The sequence below is a fragment of the Nycticebus coucang genome, chromosome 14 (assembly GCF_027406575.1).
Source record: "Nycticebus coucang isolate mNycCou1 chromosome 14, mNycCou1.pri, whole genome shotgun sequence".
In the NCBI taxonomy this organism is placed as follows: Eukaryota; Metazoa; Chordata; class Mammalia; order Primates; family Lorisidae; genus Nycticebus; species Nycticebus coucang.
The window spans coordinates 32,781,985-32,793,097 of NC_069793.1; the positions used below are offsets into that span (position 1 = coordinate 32,781,985).

At 43.6% G+C, this 11,113-nt stretch overlaps 1 non-coding gene across 1 annotated transcript; it reads right to left on the minus strand.

The window, feature by feature from the left end:
• Nucleotides 1-6,756: 6,756 nt before the first annotated feature.
• Nucleotides 6,757-6,967, minus strand: LOC128566282 (small nucleolar RNA U3). The gene has a single exon (XR_008374545.1). It is a non-coding gene; the product is annotated as a small nucleolar RNA U3 (small nucleolar RNA).
• Nucleotides 6,968-11,113: the final 4,146 nt, after the last annotated feature.

Below are 11,113 nucleotides of genomic sequence, written 5' to 3' on the forward strand. Positions count from 1 at the left end.
CGCCCGGCCACGTCGCCAGCGCGGGTGGTGGGCGCCGGGCTCGGGTTTCGCCTCGGCCCCTCCCCTCCATCTCGTCGCTAGGGGCGGGCCCAGGCGAACTGGGCTGGGGACTGGAGGGCTCAGAGGAAGACTGGGAAGTTCTTTGTCAAGCAACAGATGTCCACGATAGAACTCCCTTACTCTTCCTCTAGTTCCCCAGAATTGTTGAGGACCAAGGTGCCACCCCTTCTTAACTTCCAACCGAGAACCCGAGCCTCGGCCCCAGACCCTGCCTTAAGATGCGCTCTTAAACCCCAAGCAGCCCCATTTGGCGAAATTTGAAATCTGGTTACAAACACAAGAGGCTGGAAAGAAACTAGACCAGGGTGGGCCCGGTCGCCTAGAAATGGAGGCCTCAAACTCCTTTCAAACTGTTTCCCAAAAGAAATCAAGATTTCAGATTTTTGTTTTCATTTCTAAATGTTGGCAGCCCATCTTACGAAAGCACTCTGTGAATGAAATCTTATCTGTACATTAGATTGGTATTGCTGCCAGTAAAAAAGAGAGCAACTCTGTCCAGTTGAACTTTCTACAATGATGAAAATGTTCTATATTTGAACCGTGCTGTGGGTAGTGGTATTGCACACTTGACATGTACCTTAGAGCAAATGAAGCATTGATATTTTAATCGTGATTTAGACTGAAATAGCTACAGGCAGCTAGTGGCTACCATATTGGATGGGGCTAGTCTAGAGCATTGCTTGTTTCCCTGTCACAGCTTTGTGAAACTCATTGATGAGTTTTTTTCTAGAAAAATGCACATACAGCTACTGATGTGGATGTTTAATCAAAGAGTCAGAAGGATTCATGATCCAAAGCCCCACCCATGAGCCTGAAGTTAAGAATTCCTAGGAAACTGAAACTGTGGCTGAAAAGAGAAACCCAACTTTGCAGAACTGGATAGCTGGACTCCTAGAAGTTTCCTCCATCTTGCTCTGCCCCGGCCTCCATCCCTGATATTCTAAAAAAAGTCTGGACTGTGCTTCTTGCCCTTCAAATGAAGATGTCAGGATATTATCAGTAGCAGCACAGATACAAATATCTTTCTTATGAAGATCTATGTTAATCAATTAATGCTGTTTGCCAACCACAGTCCCAGCACTGACTGGGTGCAGAGAGTAGAAAGGGAATAAGAGAGTCATGGTCTCTGCAGAGCTATATGTGTTTATAAGTTTATCTACACATATATATGTGTATGTGAACATACAAGGTTGGACAATTAAGTTCTATAACTCATCCCAAATTCAAGAAGTGCGGCCTTCCTCATTACTGAATGTAACCACAGTCCTTTGAAGTACCCCCTAGGAAAGCAGTGCACTTATGCCAGTACCTAGTTCATCCTTTAAATCAATTTTGGAGCTCTTTTTCTAGAATGACCATCAGCACAGTCATTGTATGAGGTCTGACAATTAAGTTCATGAACTTGCCATCGTGCACTTACATTGATAGCACTGTACAAACAACTCCGTAAGATTTCATAACCTTGATATATCAGTGTCTCACAGCCGTGTTTGTGTTAATACATGGCAGTGTCTTGCTGAGTGGCGTTCATTGTTGTTGATTGTTTTGGGGTGCCATACAATGACGGCTCTGATGGTTCTTTCAGATAAAGAGTTCCAAAATTGCTTTGAAGTGTGGACTAGGCGCTGACATTGGTGCAGTTTCTCAAGGGGAGTACCTCGAGTACCTCAAATAGTGATATTTAGCAATAAGGTACATAGTAATTTTTCTAGGATGAATCTGGAACTTAATTGTCAGACTTTGTATGTTCATTCAGTATTTCCGTAAACTGAGCACATGCTAAATGTCAGGGATGTTCTGGGTACTGGTTTACTGGGCATGTATAGATTGCAAATCAGCATGACAAGTACTCAGAAAGGCATTCAGTATTATGGGAAGATATCAAAGGGACAGGACCCAGACTTGGGGATCCATCGGGGATGACCTTCTAGAGGAAAGAACATCTACCCGTAAACTGAAGGAGAGGAAGGTAAGCTAGACAGGGAGTGTGGTTCTATGAGAGGAAGATAAGGTCCTGTGTGAGCTGACAGAGGACAGTGGAGTGTGAGGTAATGTCCCTGTGATCCAATACATCCCCATAGACTGGTGAGTCTTTGCAGCCTCCCCCCATTTCAGCTGCACTGGAGAAGAAGCTCTTATGTTTGAGGCCAAATGTGTCCCCCACTGCCAATCTACACAGTTGAATTTCTAGCAATAAAGAAACATTACTTTGGGCATGTAAGAGCTCTCTACTGAAATGCAAGTGTCCTGAGGTAGGCGGCTCAGTACCTTCTGTGCTCATCAGGCAAGCAGGATATGAACTGCTGAGTGAGGGAGGAGGAGGAGTGGGAGCAGGCACAGAGAGAATGAGATCAGGGCTAGAAAAATCAAGGAGAAAGTTACGAAGAGCGTGGGAAAGTAAGTGTGACAGTCTTTACTTATTCATAACTTTTGTCATGGGCCAGCCTGGGTCCTTGGGATTGATCCAGACTCATAGGAATGAGGCTAGCATATCTTTTGCCCTTGTAGTGGTTGGTTTTCTATGAGACATCAGTGGTTTCCAACAGATCGCTCCAGAGGTAGTCTTGGCTCCTGCGGGAATTTACCAGAAAATTCTAGCACGGCTGTAAATCCGGAAGAGTTTACATAATTTCCCCTGAGCGTGCCTCCACTTTCTTCCTTTATATTTATTTTTATCCCTCCACCCTCCTGTGAGAGTTCAAGGAATCCTCCCAACCAAAGGATGAGGGTGATGATACAAAAAGATATTGCATGCATAATTGCTTTCTTTCATTTTAAAATTGCTTTGCATTTCTCCCTATGTGCCTATATGGCGAGACCAAGTACATGGTCATCTTTCAGGTTAACCTCCATTCTTAATGAGGCAAAGGAACCAGAGCAAGAGAAGTGACACTTAGCAGAGGGTTGAACCAATGAAGAGGGAAAGCAAGTTTCAAGTGAGTAAACTGATCAGTTTAGTGTATGCTGATCTGCTGAGTCTGGCTACAGGTAACATCATCAACTTCAACAAAAATCCAATCAGAAGTTACCAAAACAATAAGAAAACATTATCATCTCATGTAACAAGAAGCCATAAGTTAGATGTCAACTATAGCTTGGTTAATTCAGATAGCTTTAGGATAATGTCCAGGAACCAGAAGGAGGGAAAAAAGGAGTGTTTTTTTTCCTTTATTAGGAAGAAAATTTTCCCATAGGAGTTCCCCTCATATTGCATTGGCCAGAATTGTGTCACATGTCTGCGCAAGGTCTAAAGACTGGTAAGGAGAATTAAAATCCCATGATTTATTCAGATCAATCATGATTCATCCCCTAGATATAGGGTCTTGGGTTATGCCTGTAATCCTAGCTCTCTGGGAGGCAGAGGCAGGAAGATTTTTTGAGTAAAGGATTTCCAGACTAGCCTGAGTAGACAGACTCTCCTTCCTCTACTAAAAATAGAAAAAATTAGCAGGGCTTGGTGGTGCATGCCTGTAGTCCCAGCTACTAGGAAGGATTGCTTAAGCCCAGGAGTTGGAGGTTACTGTGAGCTAGTCTGACACAAAGGCCCTCTAGCCTAGAAAACAGAGAAGACTCTCAAAAAAAAGATTATTCCCTGGCACTGGAATGTAGCATCATATGAAGAACATGATTAGGGTTCTGTTGGCAAGGAAGAACAAGCCAGATGGCTATTTCTGCCACATGTTTAAAAGCACTTTGAGGCTCAGCACCTGTGGCTCAACTGGCTAAAGCACCAGCCAAATACACCTGAGCTCGTGGGTTTGAATGCAGCCCGGGCCTGCCAAACAATGACGGCTGCAACCAAAAAACAGGCATTGTGGTGGGCGCCTGTAGTCCCAGCTACTTGGGAGGCGGAGGCAGGAGAATCACTTGAGCTCAGGAGTTGGAGGTTGCTATGAGCTGTAATGCCAGGGCATTCTACCCAGAGCCACAGCTTGAGGCTCTGTCTCTAAAATAAAATAAAATAAAAGCACTTTGAGGCCAGGTACTGTGGCTCACACCTGTAATCCCAGCACTTTGCAAGGCTGAGACAGGATGATTGCTTGAGGCCAGAATTTGAGGCCAGCCTGAAAAACATAGCAAGACCTTGTCTCTAGAAAAAATTTAAAAATTAGCTATGATCATGCCACTGCACTATAGCATGGGACACACAGTGAAACCTTGTTACTATTAAAAAGAAAAAAAGGAAGAAAAGAAATGAAAGCACTTTTCTCTTATCTCTGCCTCCTTTCTATTTTTCTGCTATTTCTTTTTTTTTTTTTGTAGAGACAGAGTCTCACTTTATGGCCCTCGGTAGAGTGCCATGGCATCACACAGCTCACAGCAACCTCCAACTTCTGGGCTTAAGCGATTCTCTTGCCTCAGCCTCCCGAGTAGCTGGGACTACAGGCGCCCGCCATGACGCCCAGCTACTTTTTGGTTGCAGTTCAGCCAGGGTAGGGTTTGAACCCGCCACCCTCGGTATATGGGGCTGGCGCCTTACCGACTGAGCCACAGGCGCCACCCTATTTGTCTGCTATTTCAAAATTACACAAACTCTTTAAGGCCCAAATGAAATGTCACCTTCTCCCGGATGTTTTTCCTTATACCTCAAATCAGAATTAATTACTTCTTCCTCTTTACTTCTTCATCTATATACCCAGAGCCTTTACTATCTTACATTTAACACTTTTCAAAGTCTGCTTTGCCTTAACAAGTTGGCTTTAGTCTCGTAATACTAAATTCCTTGAGAAAAATGATCGCATCTGATTCATGTCCATGTTCATAAATGCAGGGAGCAGTATATTTATTGCTTTCTCACAGAAGTTGATCACCATAAGATAGATTTGCTATGAGGCCAGGAAAAAGATATCCTTTGGTTCACCAGTGTATACTCAATATGTAGCATAGTGCTCAGAGTTGGTGCCCAAAACATATCTTGAATAAATAGTAAAATAGTAATAGCCACCAGCTTCTGCTTCTTGTCAAGATGGAGTAAGAGAAAGAATGGACTTATCTTCCCATTCGAAACAAACAAGCAGACAAGCAAAAATAGACAAAAGATAGGAAACAATTGTTTCGGAGACACTGGACTTCAAGAAATGAAGGCCATTGGAAATAAACAAGGTGAGTCCTGTAATCATTATTGCCTTTATAGGGTTTCTAGGCCACTGTGTAGAAAGGGAGAACTAAGATGGGTCCTGGCAGAGTCGTCAGGTTGAAAAGACAGAGGTGAGAGTCTAGAGAGACCAGGTCAGCCACAGTTATTGAAGGGAGTGACAAACAGGAAACAGAACAGCAGGGAGACATTTTGAGGCAGAGGACCTCAACTGTGTTCTGAGTTAACGCCTCCATGGAGCATAAAGGGGGTAGCACAGGAGTGCTGGGGCTTAAAAAGGGTTGAAAAGGTTAAGTGAATGAGTGAAAAGGATGAAGAAAGAAGTGGGAATGATGAAAAGAATCCAATGTTTTAGGAACAGCCTAAATGTTTAGGAATAGATGAGGGCAGATGATATGCTGGCTGTAGGACCAACCCATCAGCCTGATGTGTAATTTTTCGCCAGCTCTATGAGGAAGGTTTTAGCAACAGCAGCAGTAACGGCAGGGGAAAAATGGATTTGGGATTTATTGCAAACTGGGAATTGGCAAGGAGCGTGCAGGGCTAAATCTATTCGCTAAATAGATACAATAAATCTATTTCTTTAAAATGAAAACCTGACTGTAAATGTTGGATAAAGAAGGGAGGAAAGAGAGGGAGAAAAAAGAAAGAGAAAGAAAAAGAAATATAGAGAGATAGAGAAAGGATGGCAGGCAGGCAGGAAAACAGGCAGAAAGGAAGAAAAATGAGGGAGGCGGGAAGGAAGGGGGGAGAAGAGAGAAGAAAAGAGAAAAGGAAAGGAAAAGAAAAAAAGGAAGTCCTTTTATCTTTTGGAAGGAGTAAATTGTTAATATAGGTGTCTTGCCTTGGGGCATTGAATTTCTTATTCTAAACATATGAAATTTGACACCCTGTCAGTAGCAAATTAGAAAAAGTTCTCTTTTGTTTGCCCAAGGGTTATAGCTAAGCCCTGTAGGTGGGTAGAAACTGGGAGCCTCCACTCTGCTCTCAGTAGAGTAGGCAGTAACCTTGTCTCCACCAGGATGGAGCCCTGCTGGGGGTTCCAGCCACAGAGCCAGCCCCATCCACAGAGCTTCTTGGGTTTGCCAGTGGGATCAGACAAATGTGTTCTGCTACCGCAATCTTGGTGAATCCAGGAAGAGGTGATGTGACCAAGCCCCCAACCCCCACAGCTTGCTGCTAGAAGCCTGAGGACGTGACCATTATCAACAAAAAGTGCTTGAAACACATTCAGGATCTAGTGATAAACCAAAGGATACTTTTAAAAAATGTTGTACTCTACAGGAGAGATTTTTTTTCCCCTTTGAAAAATTATATGTGACACGTATTCCTACAGAATAACTCTAAAACACAGATAAACAAAAAGTGAAAATCACCTCCAATCCTACCAGGCAGAAATACCCCCTGTCAGCATGTTTTTGTATATCAGACCTGATGCATTCGTATGAAAATGTAGACATGTATGTTTTATGAGAACGGTGTCATATTACATTGTTTGCAACCTGCTTCCCATTCCTTCTGTAATTTATCCGTCTAGTGTGAACACTTGGAATCATATGCATCTACGTCAGCATTTGTTTTCTTTCTTTTCTCCCTTTTTAACCGCTCAGACTGCATCCTCTTTGTGACGCTCCAGGAAGAGAAGAGCCATCATCACTGGCAAATGGCTGTTGCAGTGGAGCAACCCCTAGAGCTGGCTTCAGACTCAGGAGAGAACATTGTGTCTCCTCCTCATGGTGTTTGGTGCTCTAAGCATTTGGGGAAACTTCTCTAGTGATGAACTATAGAGATGATCCCTAAATGGATACTCTTTACATCTTTTGTTTTGTTTTAAGATAGGGTCTTGTTCTGTCACCCAGGCCGGCCTATGGTGGCCTGATCACAGATCACTGCAGCCTCCACCTCCTGGGCTCAAGTGATCCTCCCACCTCAGCCTCCCAAAGTGGCTGCGATTTGCAGGCATGATCCACCATGCCTGGCTTACATTAGCACTCTTTTTTTGTTTATTTGTTTTTTGAGACAGAGTCTCACTATGTCACCCTCAGTAGAGTTCCTGGTGTCACCACTCATAGCAACCTCAAACTCAAACTCTTGGGCTTAAGTAGCTGGGACTACGGGCACCTGCCACAATCCCTGGCTGTTTTGTTGTTGTTGTTGTAGTTGTTTGGCAGGCCCAGGTTAGGTTCGAACCTGCTAGCTCCGGTGTATGTGGCTGGTGCCTCAGCTGCTTGAGCTAGAGACGCCAAGCCTACATCAGCACTCTTAATGCTTAAATGGTATTGCATCATTCCTCACTTGTGGGAAGTTTAGACAGCAGTTTGTACCATATATCCATTGACATACTATAGTAGTTCTTAGTAATGAGCAACCTCAACATACCCGTGGCATGCAAGAATAAACTGTTTACAAAATGTGCTTAGTTTGGCAGATCTCTGCTGAGCTGGGCTTACTCGTGACTGTGGTCAGCTGCTGAGTAGCTAAGCAGGTGTCTTCGTTTTTACTCTGCTCACTCACATGCTTGGCGGTGGCTGGCTGTAAGCTGCTCTAGGATGGCCACCACCAGAACGAGGAGGGCTATTCTAGGTGAGTAATCAATCCTTCAGGAGGCTAGCCCAGACATGTCCTCATGGCTACTCAGCAGAACAGGCTAAGCAGAAGTGTGCAAGCACTTGTGCAAAGCTGTGCTTATATCACATTTGCTCGCCTTCTGATAGCCAAAGCAAACCATGTGCGAAGTGCAGTAAGTGGGATTTCCAAAAAGGAGCAAACGTTGTGGATACAGGGAAGGGTAGAGAATTGGGGGGAGGTATGTAATAGATTCTTGTACAAGTATCTTAGAGTGTTACTTGATTATTCTGTGGTATAAATTCCTACATATAAAATTGTTAGGTCAAGGGTATCTCCTTTTCTGAAGGCTCTGAAGATAAACTGCCAAATTGCTGTCTGGAAAGGTATAGCAATTGATATTCTCGCTAACAGTAAATAAGCAAGCCCATTTCTCTATAGTCATGATGTGAAGAAAAACTCTATGCAATCTTTGGACACTGTAGGGCAGCGAGTGTCTTCCAGGGTCACAGCATACTGGATCTTAGATGTGCCATGAAAAAATTTAAAGATCATTAATTAAATTATTTTTTTTTATTAAATCGTAGCTGTGTACATCAATATTATCATGGGGCACCATACACTTGGTTCATAGACCATTTGACACATTTTCATCACATTAGTTGACATAGCCCTCCTGGCATTTTCTTAGTTACTTTGCTAAGACATTTACATTCCACATTTACCAAGCCTCACATATACCCTTGTAAGATGCACCATAAGTGTGATCCTTTCAATGCCCCTCCCTCTACCCACCTCCCCCCTCCCTCCCCACCCTTTCCCCCTTCCCCCTATTCTTAGGTTGTAACTGGGTTATAGCTTTCATGTGAAGGTCCTAAATTAGTTTCATAGTAGGGGTGAGTACATTGGATACTTTTTCTTCCATTCTCGAAATACTTTACTGAGAAGAATATGTTCCAGCTCCATCCATGTAAACATGAAAGAGGTAAAGTCTCCATCTTTCTTCAAGGCTGCATAGTATTCCATGGTGTACATATACCACAATTTATTAATCCATTCGTGGATCGATGGGCATTTGGGTTTTTTCCATGACTTAGCAATTATGAATAGGGCTGCAATAAACATTCTGGTACAAATATCTTTGTTATGATGTGATTTTTGGTCTTCTGGGTATATGTCCAGCAATTAAATTATTTTTGAATCACAGTAAGTATATTTTACTTTTTACTCTTTTTTTTCTTTGCTCAACATAATTCAAGTGTGCTGTGGAAGTTTATCTATAGGTTCAAGTGTGCTGTGAGATGAACAATGTTGAAAAACACTGCCTGAGGGGTTTGTGCTTGAGTTGCATGATTTGCCTCAAAGTTTCATAAACATAAATAAGGTTATCTTGGAAACTCCAAGAAAGATGCCCTAGTATGGTCCTTTTGAAATGCATGTCCCATTCTGTCCTAAAGAATTGGAAAGACTCCAGGGCAATGCTAAAAGACAAGAAGAGTGACCATAAATCCTGGTTTGCATGGAGATGTCTTTGTATATACTGTTGTTCTGGCTTGATTATTAAAATTCCCCTTGTTTCCATTTTGACCATAGGTTCTATGACCTCCTCCCACCCCCAGGTCAGGTTAACTTTAATCTCAAACTCCTTCATTCATGCAATTCATGATTTTTTGGTTTTCTTTTGAATGTTTACTTTGTGTCAGATACTGTGCTAAACGCTAAGAATATAGCAGTGGGCAAAATCAGACATGGTCCCTGCCCTCAAAGTGCTTACAGTCTAATGGGAGAAATGCTAATAGGATTATCTCACAAATCAGTATACAATCTCAGCAGTGGTGAATACTTCAAGGAAGAGGTTCCTGTTAGGAAGGTAGTTAGAAATCTGGCTCTTCTGAGGAAGGAGGACAAGGGCAGGGCATCCAGACCCCCATCTTGGTGCCATCCACCTTAATTTTGTCCCAAGTGATCGCTCACACCTGAGGAGGAGGGAAGGCCTTACTAATCTACCAGTCAGAATTTAGCATGTCAACTGCAAAAGGATATAGAAGACTCTTTAGCCTAGTGACAGGCATAGTAGAGTCTTGAAGGTGACCTAGAATAGCCTTAAGACTGATTATCATATCATTTGCCTAAATCTACATTGTAGTCCACCCCCATGCACCATAGGCTCTCTGAGAAGCTCATGGGAGGTCTACATGGGCAGTAAGACTTTGGTTCCAAGATGATCACTGAGTCATGAGGCGTCCTCATCACTGAGTCATGAGGTAGGCCCAGCCCAGGCAATGTACAAGAGAACTCCCAGCCATATTCAAAACCTTTTTTCTTGTTGTGACAACACGGGCCTGTTCGCTGTCTTGGGGAACATGTCTTGCTCTGTAAGCCTCATGCTCTTACTCTGCAAACTTGTCTTTCTCAATAAACTCTGTTTCACGCTTGCCTTACTTTGGGGTGTCTGGTCATTTTTAGACCATGAGCACACCAAGAACCGAGGACACAGATAGCTGCCCAAACCCCTGCTATTTTAGGACCCAGGCAGCTGCCTTGGAACCGGAAAGGCCTAGCGCTAAGAGCATTTATATAGTAAGGATCTTACGATCTTGCGTGATAAGTATGATCTTATCCCAGAGATTAGGGTAGTATCCAAGAGGGAGTGAAGCTTCCAATGCTCAGCTGCCACTGAAAGTGAGAGGAACTAGAATATGTTGCCCCCAAATAAGCTCCTGTCTTGGTTCATTTTTGTGTTGCTATAAAGCAGGCGTCCTCAAACTTTTTAAATAGAGGGCCAATTCACTGTCCCTCAGACCGTTGGAGGGCTGGACTATAGTTAAAAAAAAACAAAACTGAACAAATTCCTAGCACACTGCACATGTCTTATTTTGAAGTAAAAAACAAAATGGGAACAAATACAATCACACCGCCTCATGTGGCCCGCGGGCTGCAGTTTGAGGACCCCTGCTATAAAGGAATATGTGAGGCTGAGTAGAAAGAAAAGAGGTTTATTAAGCTCACGGTTCTGCAGCCTGTACGAGAAACATGGCGGCAATACCTACCTGCACCTGGCTGCAGGTTGCTTCCACTTAAGGGGACGGAGGAGAGGACGTGGCATGCACAGGGATCTCGTGGTGAGAGAGCAGAAGCAAGAGCAAGGGGAAGGTCCCACGCTCTTTGTTAACAAGGTCTGGAGGGAACTCTCACAGTAATAGAGCTAACTCATCACCAAGGATTGGCAAGAAGCCATTCTTGTGGGATCATCCCCATGACCCAAACATCTACCTCCAGGCCCCATCTCCACCATCCAGGGTCAAATTTCAAAATGAGCCATGGAGCGGCCAAAAAACCATCTCCACACCACAGCAGCCTCTTCGACTTAGAGAGGGAAGGAGGGAGGGAGCG